Below are 13,874 nucleotides of genomic sequence, written 5' to 3' on the forward strand. Positions count from 1 at the left end.
TTAAATTATATATATATATATATATATATATATATATATATGTGTGTGTGTGTGTGTGTGCATGAATCCCTCCAGTATGCACTATAAATTTTGAAAGACAACAAAAAAGTGCTAGACTTTAATATTTTGGATTCACTACCTATCACCATACACTACTTCAATACATGAAAATTTGTGTATAATATGATGTAAATATGAAAAATGATTCCCGATCCATAAATCGATCTAAAAGCAAAGAAAACAGGGCCACAAATCCATTTCTGCTTCATGTTTTTGAATACTAAAGCTAGGTGATTAGTGGAACTTGCTAATCAAGTGGTTTCGAAGTTCTTCTGTTCACAGACCAACTGGATTTTTTTAGAGTTATGGGGTTCAAGGACCCCATAATAGCAGCATACTTTAACATAAAAAACAAGCATAAAATCATTATAGGATTAATATTAACTGTAGATTTACCTTTCTAAGGTTTACTTTGATCAGTACAAATGCTTTTGTAAGCAAAGTTGTTGTTTTGGGAGTAATATTCATCAGCTTTAGCCTTAAGTTTATCATTCATCCTGCTTCTGTATTTTGACTTCAGGGCTACAAGTGACGAAAACCTCTGTTTCACAGGTATGTAATAGTAAATCGTATCAGAAAATAAACTGTTTTTTCGGCAATTTCTGGGCACTCTCCAATTCTCTGAATGTAAAACTGCAATAATAGGTTTATTTTAAACTCTGACCAACAAGCACTCTTCTCCTCTAGAGAAACCAGCAGGCAGGTCATTATCTTATGATGCACAAAAATTCCCAGGCAAAGAATAAATTTGCCTATTTTAATTTGAAAGTTATGTATTCAACTTGTTTATATAGCTGAATTTCAGGTTTGCTCCAGGATCTACAAACTCTTCCTTTCTGTAATTATGAATCCTTTCAACAAACCACCTAAAGGGAGTTAATAGGCCATACTTTGGGAAATTCTGCAATAGAGCTCATTAATCCTATGAAGATGAGAGGGTCAAAGTCAGTGTGTCACAACCTTTTTACAGAGTAATATTAAAAATATTCCTACATTATTAACAATGTATATTAATAAACTTGGTATTAAAACATAGTTTATAACCTAAGTTTTTACATTATCTAAGTTTTAATTTCTTACTTTCAAAAGAAAATATTTAAATAAATTCTCAATCTGCACATGATGTGGTGACGCACTTACTTCTCATTTAGTTTTTTCCTCCTCCATTATAAGTATTTCAGAAACACATTCTATAAATACTGACTAGCCAGAATCTATAATATCAAGCTCTTATCTTCTTGCCTTACTGAAATATCACTATATTTATTCAAATCATATGGCATGCCCCCTCCCATATCCATATTCCCTATGACTTTGCAACTGGTGTGTGTGTTTGTTTTTTCTTATAGCAAAGTCACACCAGGCTATCTGCTGTGTCCACCGAGGGGAATCGAACCCCTGATTGCAACGTCATAAATACGAAGACCAGGGGATTTACAGCTGGACATGTTTATAGACAATAAAAAAAAGCATATTCTAAACTACAGACAATTCTATGTTTTATTTATAAGGTCAAAGCCAATAGTTCACAAGGACAGCTTAATTTGTTTAGACTAAAGACACTGCTCCAACAAGTAATGGAATTTTTTTAAACCTACTTATAGCTTAGTTAGAAAGCCAGATAAATTATAATAGTTTTGGAACATTTTGTTCTAGCATGTGATACATTTTTTATTATAAAATGTATATTTAATGCTACCTGAATTTCTTTTGGAAAACCAACATAGTAAGAAAAAAACATGATTAAGAAACCAAAAATAGTAAGTGCTAAATTTATTGTATTTCGTATATATTTATTTCTTATATATTTTTAACATATATATATATATATATATATATATATATTTGGTTAGATAATAAAACTTAAATGCATAAAATGAAATAAAGGAATGAATGCAGGCTACCATCTTATAATGTAACTTGATAGTTTGTTTATCCTAAGCTCTCACCATGGAGGATTTATTGCTTTGCTACACGAGTTAGACATAGTTGAAAGAAAAAGGAAACAATAAAATTAAATAAAAGTAGTTGTGAAAACACTAAGAGGCCTGAAGATGTTAGGATAAACAATTATAATTATTTGTTAAAATCTGTAGTCATTCTAGAAAAAAAAAGAAGATATTTTGATTTCATATTTGTAACTTTTAATTTCATTGTACATTGGTGATTTCGTTACAGTTAGTGTTACAGTAGAAATAATAGGAGATAGTGTAAAGTTTTACCAAAAAGAAACAAACTTTTGATATTAATTTTGAGGTTCTAGACGTTATGCAAATGAAATACCAGAACTGTAAGATGAAAAGCAGTATTTTTATTCTTAGCATGAAAGTAACCTTTCACCGAGACTAACTCCATAAAGGCTTTGTAAATTCACAGACAAGTCTTTGGTATAAATACAACATACTTGTAATGTTTAATAAAAGCTTGCTAAATTTCATGGAGATAAACTAAATACATTCAATTATAATATGTATAATTTCATGGTTACATGGTTGTTACAAGGTTGGTCAAAAATCTATTATTCTCACGAGATTTAGATAGTTGTAATAATTGAAAATAGTAATTAGAAACACTAATTTCGATTAGGTGATTATTTTCATGCATTGTGACACTAATAAATTAAGCTGAAAATCTTGATTTAATCTAAAATAATAAGAAATCATGGCAATATTTCAATTATTTGGATAGCAGGACTAACATGAAATTCTAACTTCAATTCATTTGTTACTTCACAAGTCATGACATTTATCTATTGAATTGTAATTTTGGATTAATAGAATATTTTATATGACACTAAATGATACTTACAGGTATTTATTTTATTATTAATTATTTGCTCAGCTCTCTCTAGTACTTAAAGATCATCTCCAGTCATGCAAAACACTAGTAATGTTCTAGGCATTACATTTACTAATATCAGCTGTCTAACTTTTGAAACCTAGTGAACTTCAACACATGTACTAATATGCATTTAAGACATACATATATGCTTCAGAAATTCTTTGTTTTTTTGCTAAAAAAGTAGGGAAAATAGTGGTTGAAACTCTTTTGGTAGTGAATCTACTGAACAGCTAGCCACTCTCTTTTGAGTTTTCCATCACTCCCACACATAGCAACTGAGGTGATGATGTTGTCCTTGAAGCTATGTCTCAACATAGTTTACTCATTCAAACATTCATTCATTCTCTTCTGACAATTCATAAGCAGGTAAAAAAAGTTTTAATTTTATTTTCTGTTACTTCTACTTCCATTGGAAATGTAGTATTGAACAGTGCTCTCATCACTGCCTTCTACTTCTCCACTTGCAGCCTCTTGATTACGTCAGAACTTCATAGAACGATTAGTAATATAGAACTTTACTTCATCAGTGTGTTTAATGTTTCCATGGGCCATACAAAAATTGAATTTCATAGTTCAACAGATTAACTTTCAGTAGAACAAGATAAGGTCCAGTCCAGTCAAATGAATGGTTTATGTGCTGCTGGAATATACCACAGCCACATCCATGTTCTTTCACTGTCTTATATGTATTTTGCCCTCAAGTGGCTCAACATTAAGTCTGCAGACTTATAATGCTCAATGTCAGGTTTCAATATCTGTGGTGGGCATTGGGTAGCTTTGTGCTTAATAAAAAACAAGCAAACAAACATATGCTCTCTTCTTTCTTTTGGCTACTTTTCCCATCTACTGACATATGAGCCAGTACATTTCAATTAACATGGATTACAACAACTTCACATATTCTTGCAGACATTCCTACAATTCTGAAGCTGTTGGAGGTCATACATAAGATTTATAGACAGCATGATGGCTGCTTTCTCATTATATACAGCATGTGGTCATACTTGTCAATTTGATCAAAGTCAAAAAATTTCCAAAACATACACTTTATAGCTTGGACAATCAACTCAGCCAAACCATCAAACTGATGATAATATAGTAAAGTCTGAGTCTTCAACACACCAAGCACCTCACATTTCTGCAAACTGCTAAAGTTGACCCTTGATCAGTATGTCTCCCCTCTGGCTCCTCAAAGAGAATTATCTGCTGTTCAACCAAAGTATTGGTATTTGTTTGAGACAACATGGTATTCTTTGATAGATAGTATAGCCAGAACATTCATATTGATTTGACTGTGAAATGGGCAGCAACTGCCTTTCAAAAAAACACTTGTATAAATTATATTGGTGACTATAGAATCTAATTAGTAAGCTCAAGCGTAGAGAACATTTTGAAAGGCTTCTACCTTTCATCCTCAGATCAGTTTGTGCAAGCTACTGCAGGCCTTATATAGTATCCAGGTGCATTGAGATGGAAGTACTTTGGTTGTTTGTTCCTGGTCCTAATTAGTGGAGTGATTGGGCATGGATTCAACCAATGGCAGCCATAAGATGCTGATTTCTAAATCCAAATATCTGTATAATGAAGGTTTTATTGTGCTGATGTAGAAAAAAAAAAAAAAGACTCATTTTTCATGTTTTCCAAAATTTGTTTGAGTCAATTATTCTAGCTTTGTCCAAGTCTATTTTGTGTCCAATTAACATGGTGTGTTCTGAAATGGCTGAGTTCTGTGCTTTCATTAGTTTTGTGCCATCTTTGTGTTATAAGGCAAAAGAGAAACTAAAAGTGTGGAGTAAGGATGGATGGTTATGTGAAAAGGCGAGTACCTAATTGAAACTTGAAATACATTATCAGGTAAAGAAAATGTTAACTTCAGAAATGCTACTCACCTCTTCACAGAATTGAGAGCTAGAATAAGATGGTGGTGAGGATGGTGTAGAAAAAGAAAATTAAAAATATAAACTTCTTTCTGATAACAAAGTGACAGAAAGGGAAACTCACACAGCAATAATATAATAATAATATGTCATCCACTAAAGAGGGGCATCATTCAATGGGAGACAACATCCAACTTATGCAGGGAATACTTTTTGCCCCGTAAAGAGTAAAAGATTAAAAAAAAGCATAGGTGAGCAATGTGTAATGACTGTTCAATCAGCCAGTATATTTTAGAAGGTTAGCATAGCATGTATGTGCAGTATAGTTAGGGCAAGTTTGTGTCCTTTAGTGTACCACACTTTCAGGTAAACACCCCAGTGATAATTCCAATAAAAGGGTACATCCACCTGGTCTCATATCAGGATTACACCAATCCAAAGAACTCTCCATACTAACCTTCCCAATGGCTTTGGCCTGAGGAAGCAAGAGTGCTCCTTTTACTAAAATAGAAGCAAACAGAAGTAGGAAATTGCATACAGGAGAATGCCAGAGACTGTGAAGACTAACCTGATAGACTGTGCAGCAGTTTATGCAAACAGGGATAGCAGGCACTAGCCAGATGTGACGGTAGGATCACACCTGGTGTTCCTTTTTTTTGTTCGGAAGTACAAGGAATAAAATAAAATATCACACATATATATATATATATATATATAATAGACACACACACTCATATGTACTGTCAAAGCAGTTTCGTGAAAAACCTTATTTCAACAGCAGGCAGATGAGCTTAACACTTTCTGTTATTCCCCACCTGGAAGGGAAGGGAGGGTAAGTGGAAAAAACACCCAATCAAAAACTTAAGTAGCCCAAGTCTTCAGAAGTAAGAAACAACTGGGAATAAAATCAATCTGTACCTGTGCGAAGCAATATCAGCCACATAGTGAGTTCCAACATATCCAGTATATAGGTAAGTAGATATAAAAAGAAATAATTGGCAACTCATCTCCTTACAACCTATAGTAAGTTTGCAGAATGGTGACTGGAGGGAGACAAAACCCAGAGGCAAATGAAACTGTCAATGTGGTGTAAGTAATAGGATACAAATGTGTTGAGGCTATCCACTTCCTCTCCTGCAGGACCTTATCTAGGAGACATTGATGACTATATTCAAAAGAAGACATAAAACAACAAACCTGATGGGAGGTGACATGAACAAATGAAAGGTGTAATTTCTAATGGAAGGATAAACACACCAGATGAGTTGCTTAACTCAACCAATCAAAATAGAAGTGGATGGGTCACGAGTAGGAGAGGAATCCCATGACAAAAGAAAAAGACTCAGTTGACTGCCTCAAAAGGAAGCGGTATGAATGACATAATAATGAACTGCCCTAATAGGACAAAAGTGACAATCATACAGAGAAAAAAGAAAAGGTGATTGATGAAAACATCTAATCATCACTTCAAGTCTTAAGAAGCAAAGAGCAGTCTTAAAAGAAAATCAACCTGTTCCTGTGTGGAAGAATGGGGGAAGCATCTAGAGCAAAAACATCAGAGCAAATTCTTCCACAAGTGAGGAGAAGAAGAAATATGTTGTCAGAGAAATATGGCGTGAGAAACAGGTGGCCAAAGCTTTGGGTGGAGGACATATAAGAGTACTAAGAACTAATCAGAGGTTCTAGTCCAGAAGAGGAACTTGAATAGTAGATTGATTACAAAGTCTTGAAATAGGTCTGTAAGAACTGGAGAATGGCCAGAGAAAAGATGGAAGGTCAACAACAAATCTGCATTGCAACTGGTGATCAAAGAAGCAGAAAGATTGCATGAAAGCCAGGTAAAAAAAAGAAATAAGATTAGGAAGAGTTGGATAACTTGGAGAAAGGAAGTGGTGAACCAACCAGCATTAATAAACATCCACCTTTGTTGATAAATTACAAGTATAGATAGCTAACAACAGTTAGAAGGAAGACAGGTTTCTCTGCAAGAAAAATCTGTCCATCTTGCAAGTGGTCAGACAAAAGTTACACATTAAGATGAAAATGTGGAATATCATGGTGAAAGATGGACATCCTTGGATGCCATAAAAAAAAAAGAGCCTATAAAAAGGAAGAGATAGCAGCCCAAGATTGCCAAGAGGAAAAGGAGCAGAAATCACAATTGAGCTGGTCAGAGAAGTGCAAAGAGAACTAGCAAAGGATCCTGTGAATGAAAGACAATACCCTTGGAAGAAGTTGAATAGGACAGACATATAGTAAGAAGGTGGACCAATCTAGACTTAGAAAGAGTACTGACAAGGCCATGTAGTCTGGGACTAATGACCAAAAAAAGTCAAAGCTTGGTGAAGAAAGGTCAAAAATTCATTGATAAAAAAACTCCCACAGTGGGAACAAATATATTGAAACACTAGATGTTAACCCTTTCAAGACGGGGCATAGGTGAAAGGCCATGTCATCTCCTTTGTTGTCTCGCATTCAAAATTTTATTGAACTACTGTTTCATGAATTTATGTCAATAAGTTTGGTATCAAACTGTAGATTATAATTCAAATTTTCGAACTATACATTACTCAATTTCTTAATTTAAAAGTAATTTTAAAAAACATAGATTTTTGTGTGTCATGTGGTATGTTGAATGCAGCACTGGTTCAAATTAGATGTTTGTGAAGTCAAAATACTAAGTCTATAGTTTTGTACAAATTTAAGTTTTCGTGTTATAATTTGTGATCATTCTAGAATGAAAGAGGCATAATTTGTGTTTATTTCCTAATTTTTTATGGTTGCGAGATCGTTCAAATCTACCAAACCCATACAGAGATTAATTACTGAAAATAACAGATAAAATATAAAGTTTTTTCTTAAGAAATGTTTGATAACTATCCGGACATTATAAAGATTTTGCATGTAAAATTTCAAAATTTTCTGATGCAAAAAAGTATTTTTAATCTTAAAATGAAAATTACTTTGCAAGATAGATAGGCAAGATGTGAAAAGAAAAGGCATGAGAGAAACATTGCTTTACAAACCTTACGACTAAATAAAAAAATTAGATATTTTGTGTATAAAAGCATTGTAATGTTTACTGATAATCTGCTAAATTTCATTAACATTCACTTACTAATTTAAAAATTATAGCATGAAAACTATAACAAGCACAAAATGGTTACAAGGGCATCACATTGACCGACCCCGTACTGAAAGAGTTAAGACTACTTTGGTGACAGGATTTGTCTTGGGTATAACAGCTGATCTTTCACCAAATTCAAAGATATCCAAACTAGCAAGGCCAACAACTAGATGTTGTCATGAGCATAGAAGAGGAGCTCAAAACAAAAAGCAGAGGTCATAACAAAGAGTACCTCGCTTTCATTTGATGTAAGAAATGACAGTGAAGTTGTTGAATTAGATAAAAACAGCACTACAACAAGAGGGAAAGATGAAGGTAAATAAATGAAAGGAGAGAAGGGATCAGATTATAATCCACTGATCTACTAGAATAAACTGCAGGGAACAAAAAAGAAGTTAATAATCCCCATAGAGATGGAAACTCGTGCATAGGAAGAAAGGGAAACACATGATGGCCTTGGAAACCAGAAGCTATGTATCTAGAAAACATAAAGAATAATGGGCCCAACTTGCAAATAAAGTGGTCAAGACTCCCAAATGAATCAACCATTCAATTAAATTCATTAGTGAATTGGCATCCTGATCAACCAACCTAAAATGAGCAGATTCTCTGCAAAGGAGTCATAGCAGATGATGCCTCCCAGTACAGGACTAGATGATGCCAAATGTCTGTACGCTCGGGAAATGCAGCCCCAATAAGTGCAGTCTACATGAGAATTTCCTCAGAACTCAGTATAAAACAGACAAGTGTGAGCACTGAATGACAAAAAAGGCTCCTAAGACAAACCCTGTGGGATTCAATGGGTCCTCGGGTAGACAAAATGTAACAGCCAAACTCTCACAGGACTGAGGGATAGTTCTAGAAACAACTAATCATAGAGCCCCAAGATGGCTAGTTTCATAGGAGGAAGGATACCAGGAAGGGGCCCCCGAATGAAGAACTCCCTGAAACATCTGCATAAAGGAAGGGTGTCAAATGAAGTTCCTGGAGATAAAATAGAGATTATAATGTCAGAAATCAAGGTTTTCCAATAAAGGAAATCCAAGAATTAAAGAAAGAAAACTGGGTAATAGTTGAAGAAAACAGGGCAGTATGAAGAAAATACTCCAGTAAAGATACTGAGTAACAATGAATAGCCTCAGAAGGAAAGAAGGGGACAGAAATATAAGGTGAGTAAGCAAAAGACAAAGAATAGCAGATTGAGGGTAAAAGAATCAAAGTATGAGAAGAAGAAAAATCTCCAAGCTGGGAGAAAAGAAGAAATTAAAAGAATAGAAGCACTAGAAAAATGAAAAATCCAAATACAGGCAACACAGAAGGAATTTTAAGTTAAGGGAAGCCTGTTTGTTTGTTTTTAGCAAGCACAAAGTTACACAAGTATTGAAACCTGGTTTCTAGCAGTGCAAGTCTGCAGACATACCACTTTGCCACTGAGGTGCATATAAGACTGAAAGAAGATGAAGAAAATACATTTTATGAGTTAAGGAGCAAGCAATTAGCTTATCAAAGATCCAGCAGAAAATAAAAGTTGTGAAAGAACAAGTGTCACTTATCCAAGTTAGAGTATTGCCTGATCCTAATTCGAGGTGGAAGAACAAGAAACAAAGGTAGTTATGGGAACAGCTGATAAAAAATAAAGGAGACTCAACAGAAGGTACAGATGCAAGATGCCATGAGTTTTGGGTCTGGGATGAAGCAACCACATGATACAACCCTGATCACTGTCTGAGTAATTCCAGTCACCACTGACAGAAAATGAAACTCCTGCAAAGGACAGCCTATACTTCTGATACACGATACACAAAATAACATGCAATGAGATTCCCAAAAGTGAATTAATGGAGAAGTTTTTGTTTGTGTATTAAAATAGTTCTGGTACACCCACAGTGCCTAGGCACTTGAATCACTAATAGTGCTAAGAGGAGAATGAGTCTTTTGTATACAGAATGTGCTCAAGAGGAATACTGCACATGGAAGATATGTCAAGCTTCTATAGGTAGATGGTTATAGTAATAGAGAAATGGCACTGTAGACCAATGGTCCTATTTTCAAACCCCAGTCCCAGTCTTTTCACATATTAGCTTTCTTCACTTCCAAAAATGTTTATGTTTGAGTTCCTTTTCAGTAATTCATAACAGGTATTTTACCTTTAGAAAAGAATGATTAGAGGGTACCTGATAGAGGTGTTCAAAATTATAAAAGGGATGGATATGACTGATGCATCATGTTTTCATGTGTTTAATGGTAAGAGTGTTAAGACTATGTGACAAAAATTTAAGATTGGCAGGGAAGAAATTGTTTGCAAATGGAATAGATTGCCTTCAAATTTGATAGGATTGGGAGAGTTTTAGCCTCTTTCCACTCTAGATGGCAATTTGTTTCACAGATTTACCACACTCTTGAAGAAATAAACACTGCCTCAGTTCTGGATATGTCTGACCTTTCCAAATCTTCAAATTATGACCTCTTATCCTACAATTCAACATAATACAATTTTATGCAACAATCTTATCAATTCCCCTAATAATTTTCCATACTTTGATTAGATCACTTATGACCCTTCTTTTTACAAGAAAGAGCAAGTTATATATCAAACTGTATTCATATGACATTCTATCTACCCCTGGAATAATTCTCTTAGCCACTTTCTGAATCCTGTACAACTCAGTGTCATTCCTAAGATAAGCAGAAGGAACTGCATAAAATACTTCAAGTGAGGCCTAATTTACCACATTTACAAATGTTTTTTTAGAGATAGTGGCATTAGTGAAATCCACATGACGTGACACTCTTTGGTATTTCTACATATATTCAGTTGATCTCTAAAAAGGAATCAAATGGTAAGAGGTGATCTTATTGAAATTTGAGATTATCCAAGGAATCAATATGATAAAAATTTAATTTCCATGTTCTGTGTTTATCACACAACGACATAAGAAAACACAGGCTAGGCTACAATTAAGTTTTATTTTTTCTAAGAGAGTAACTAACCTATGGATTAAGTTGCCATCGGCAATAAGGGTTTATGATGGAAGTTGATAATTTCCTGAAAAATAAAAAGTGGGTTTAAATTTTTACTTTCAAAGTCAAAAACAGACTTGAAAGACCAAATACTCTGCTCTTGCACTTTTTATAAACATAAAATTATTTTACACAGTTATTTTTATCATTCATACTTTTTGATAATCTCAGAGTGAGTAAAGCTCAACCCCACTTGCATACCATGACATAGTTTCCAGAATTGTCTAGTTATTAAATTCTGAATATTTTATTCTGCATGCATCCTTAAAAACTGACCAATTTCTACAGAATGTGGTTAGGATCATCATTGGCTATCTGCAGCAAACATGCTCAACCACAGGAAATATAACTGGGGTCACCTTATATGAATGCAGAGTCTAATTTCTATCCTAGGCATTTGCCTACTTTGCTTTCATTTTCTTCGAATGCAAGAGTGTCAGTTCTGCAATTCACCATGGGATTGCAAGCTTAAAGTCAAAAGTTAATTTACATCAGGAGTTGTTACAATTTACACTATCACACTCATGGGCAGTACGCAAGTCTTTTGTTTAGGTATGCTATAAGTATTAATATTATGTCACGTAGGGAAGGGGGGGGGGGAGGAAGAAGTCCACTGTTGAGAAGAATTGGTTCCAGCTCCTATATAAACTCTCCTCAGTGACACACATACACCCTCTTTCACTTTCATATATTTCTGTAGGCCTAATCAAGTCATGACTCATAAGCTTCAGAGAATGTAATTTACAAAGGATAATGGTCTTACCTCTTACTTTACAGTTTAATTGCAGTGCTTTAAACTATTAGTACTCAAAGAAACACTCTTTTATACAATTAGAAGTTAAACTTACAAGCAATCTGACCAGCCATTCCTTTACAATTAGCAAGTATATATGATAAGGCTAAATGGGAACTAATGAACATCATGAAATGTACTCTTACTATTAGTGTGTTACCTTCAATACCTATCAGATTTAAAAACAAAGTTTTATAATAAATATTAGAAACAATACACCAGGAAATGGTACAACAGCTATATTGACCACATTTATTTTGAGGAATAAACAAACCAGCATGTGGCTTTTCACAAGATATGGTGTAGGTACTTAAATACCCATCTGTATACCTTCAAATCACTCTAGTTTATGTTAAATTATTCAAAAAATTTTGTAACTTTAAGTTCAATTTATGGAATCATTATGATAATAGAGTATTGAAGCCAATAATTACCAGTTACAATATATTATTACCCAATAATTAAAAGCCTATTAGCCTTACATCAATTGTGGGAAACGTTTAAGAAAGTCTGATAAAAGATGTTTTGCAAGGTCATTTACAAATATTGAATTTTTATTGGATAGTCAACATTTGCCTTACATTAAGCTACAAATCTTTTGACATTCTTTGAAACTGCTTATGTATATGAGGATAAAGGTGTAGAATTGGTGTATATGGATATTTAAAAACTAAAAAAGCCTTTGACAAGGTGCCACATAAAATGCTTCTAAAAGACATTATCTCTATGGGTGTGGGAGATAAGTAACTGGATACAAGAGTGGTTGGATAAAAAAAAAGCAGAGGGTTGTTATAAATGGAGTTCAGTCATACTGGATTAATGTTACAAGTTGGGTAACTCAAGGCTCAGTCTTACTCTTACGGTCTTAGCTCTTTTATAGTTTTTGATTTACATCAATGACATAAATAAAGAAATGGTCAATACATTACTTAAAGTTGCTGATTATTAGAGGTATTTGGTGTTGCTAGCTCTGAAGAGGATGCTGCTGCTTTACAAAAGGATTCAGATCATTTACTGATTTAGTGAATAAATGGCACATGATAATGCATGTGGGCTATCATAATTTGAATTATAATTTGGATATGAATATAATGAGGAGCAGCTCGAATTTATATGGAATAGGTTTGTGCAGATACATAATGAATAATAATAGTATTAGTAATACACTAAAATAAAGCTAGATCATAGATGTATTGTAACTTACAAATAAAATGTAAGTTGTAACGTATGGAGCTAGTTGTTAAGTATAATATTATATCCCACTTAATTTCTTCCTAAAAGACATAAGTGCACGATTAAACCTTACCTTTGAAAGGAGTGTGATTTGATAAATTATATTTGTGTATGGATCTCTATATTTAACCACTTGATGACATACGTAATGGCTTCAGTTAGGATTAAAATGAATAAATAGAATTTGATTTGTTTACTCGTCAAAATGTTCAGCCTCGTTCTCGCGACTACCTTGACACACCATAGAATGAAAAGTGTACTGGTGTATACCAAAAACTATTTTTAATTACAAACATTTCAGAATTGTTCCAAATTCTGTCATCGGTATTAAAAAGTTCCAAGTACAAAAAAGTAAAATCAGCTATTAAGCGAGAATTTTTTTTTATTAAAACCAAAATTTTAGAAATTAAAAATGTAATAATATATAACGAAATGTACAATATAACCTGCGGCAGACTTATGACCAGATAAACATCATCCCTGGGTCCGACTCTTGTGAATAATTTTCTCTGTTACTATTAAAGTTAGTGGTAATACCATTAATAGATAAATGTTCCCTTTATTACAAACCAGTATCATAATATAGTAGATACTTTGTTGAGAATTTTCTACCCTTTCACAACACTGATCATGCCAAATAACTTTTTAGAATACTGTTACGTCTCCGTTTGTTAATTGATTTTTCCGTAACTTCGTTCCGACGAAACTTTAACGACACAAGTTAATAAAACTAGTTTATTCTTTCCGAATATAACTTTACGATACACTTAATTTCAATATTCGCGCTAAAACAAACACTATAACGAACGAACATTAACTTCAACAATACCCTGTGACTGCAGTTCAATTACTCACTATCTACACACATTATATTACCCCGTCACGTTGTCACCCTCTTTTATATACCAGACTACCCTATATC

The 13,874-nt window shown here is 33.7% G+C and overlaps 1 protein-coding gene across 7 annotated transcripts in view; it reads right to left on the reverse strand.

Annotated features, from left to right (window-relative positions):
• The window catches only part of LOC106468886 (UDP-glucose 4-epimerase-like), a 111,529-nt gene extending 97,946 nt beyond the window's left edge, over positions 1–13,583 (reverse strand). For 3 of the 7 annotated variants that reach the window (XR_002612745.1, XR_002612748.1, XM_013929334.2), the window contains exon 1: positions 13,026–13,219. The gene's annotated coding sequence lies outside the window, so the exon portion shown is untranslated. Of the gene's footprint in view, positions 1–13,025; positions 13,223–13,398 lie in introns of those variants that run through there. The other 4 variants (XR_002612746.1, XR_002612747.1, XM_022397252.1 and 1 more) reach the window with 4 other exon arrangements.
• Positions 13,584–13,874: the final 291 nt, after the last annotated feature.

The sequence above is a fragment of the Limulus polyphemus genome, unplaced genomic scaffold (assembly GCF_000517525.1).
Source record: "Limulus polyphemus unplaced genomic scaffold, Limulus_polyphemus-2.1.2 Scaffold3204, whole genome shotgun sequence".
In the NCBI taxonomy this organism is placed as follows: domain Eukaryota; kingdom Metazoa; phylum Arthropoda; class Merostomata; order Xiphosura; family Limulidae; genus Limulus; species Limulus polyphemus.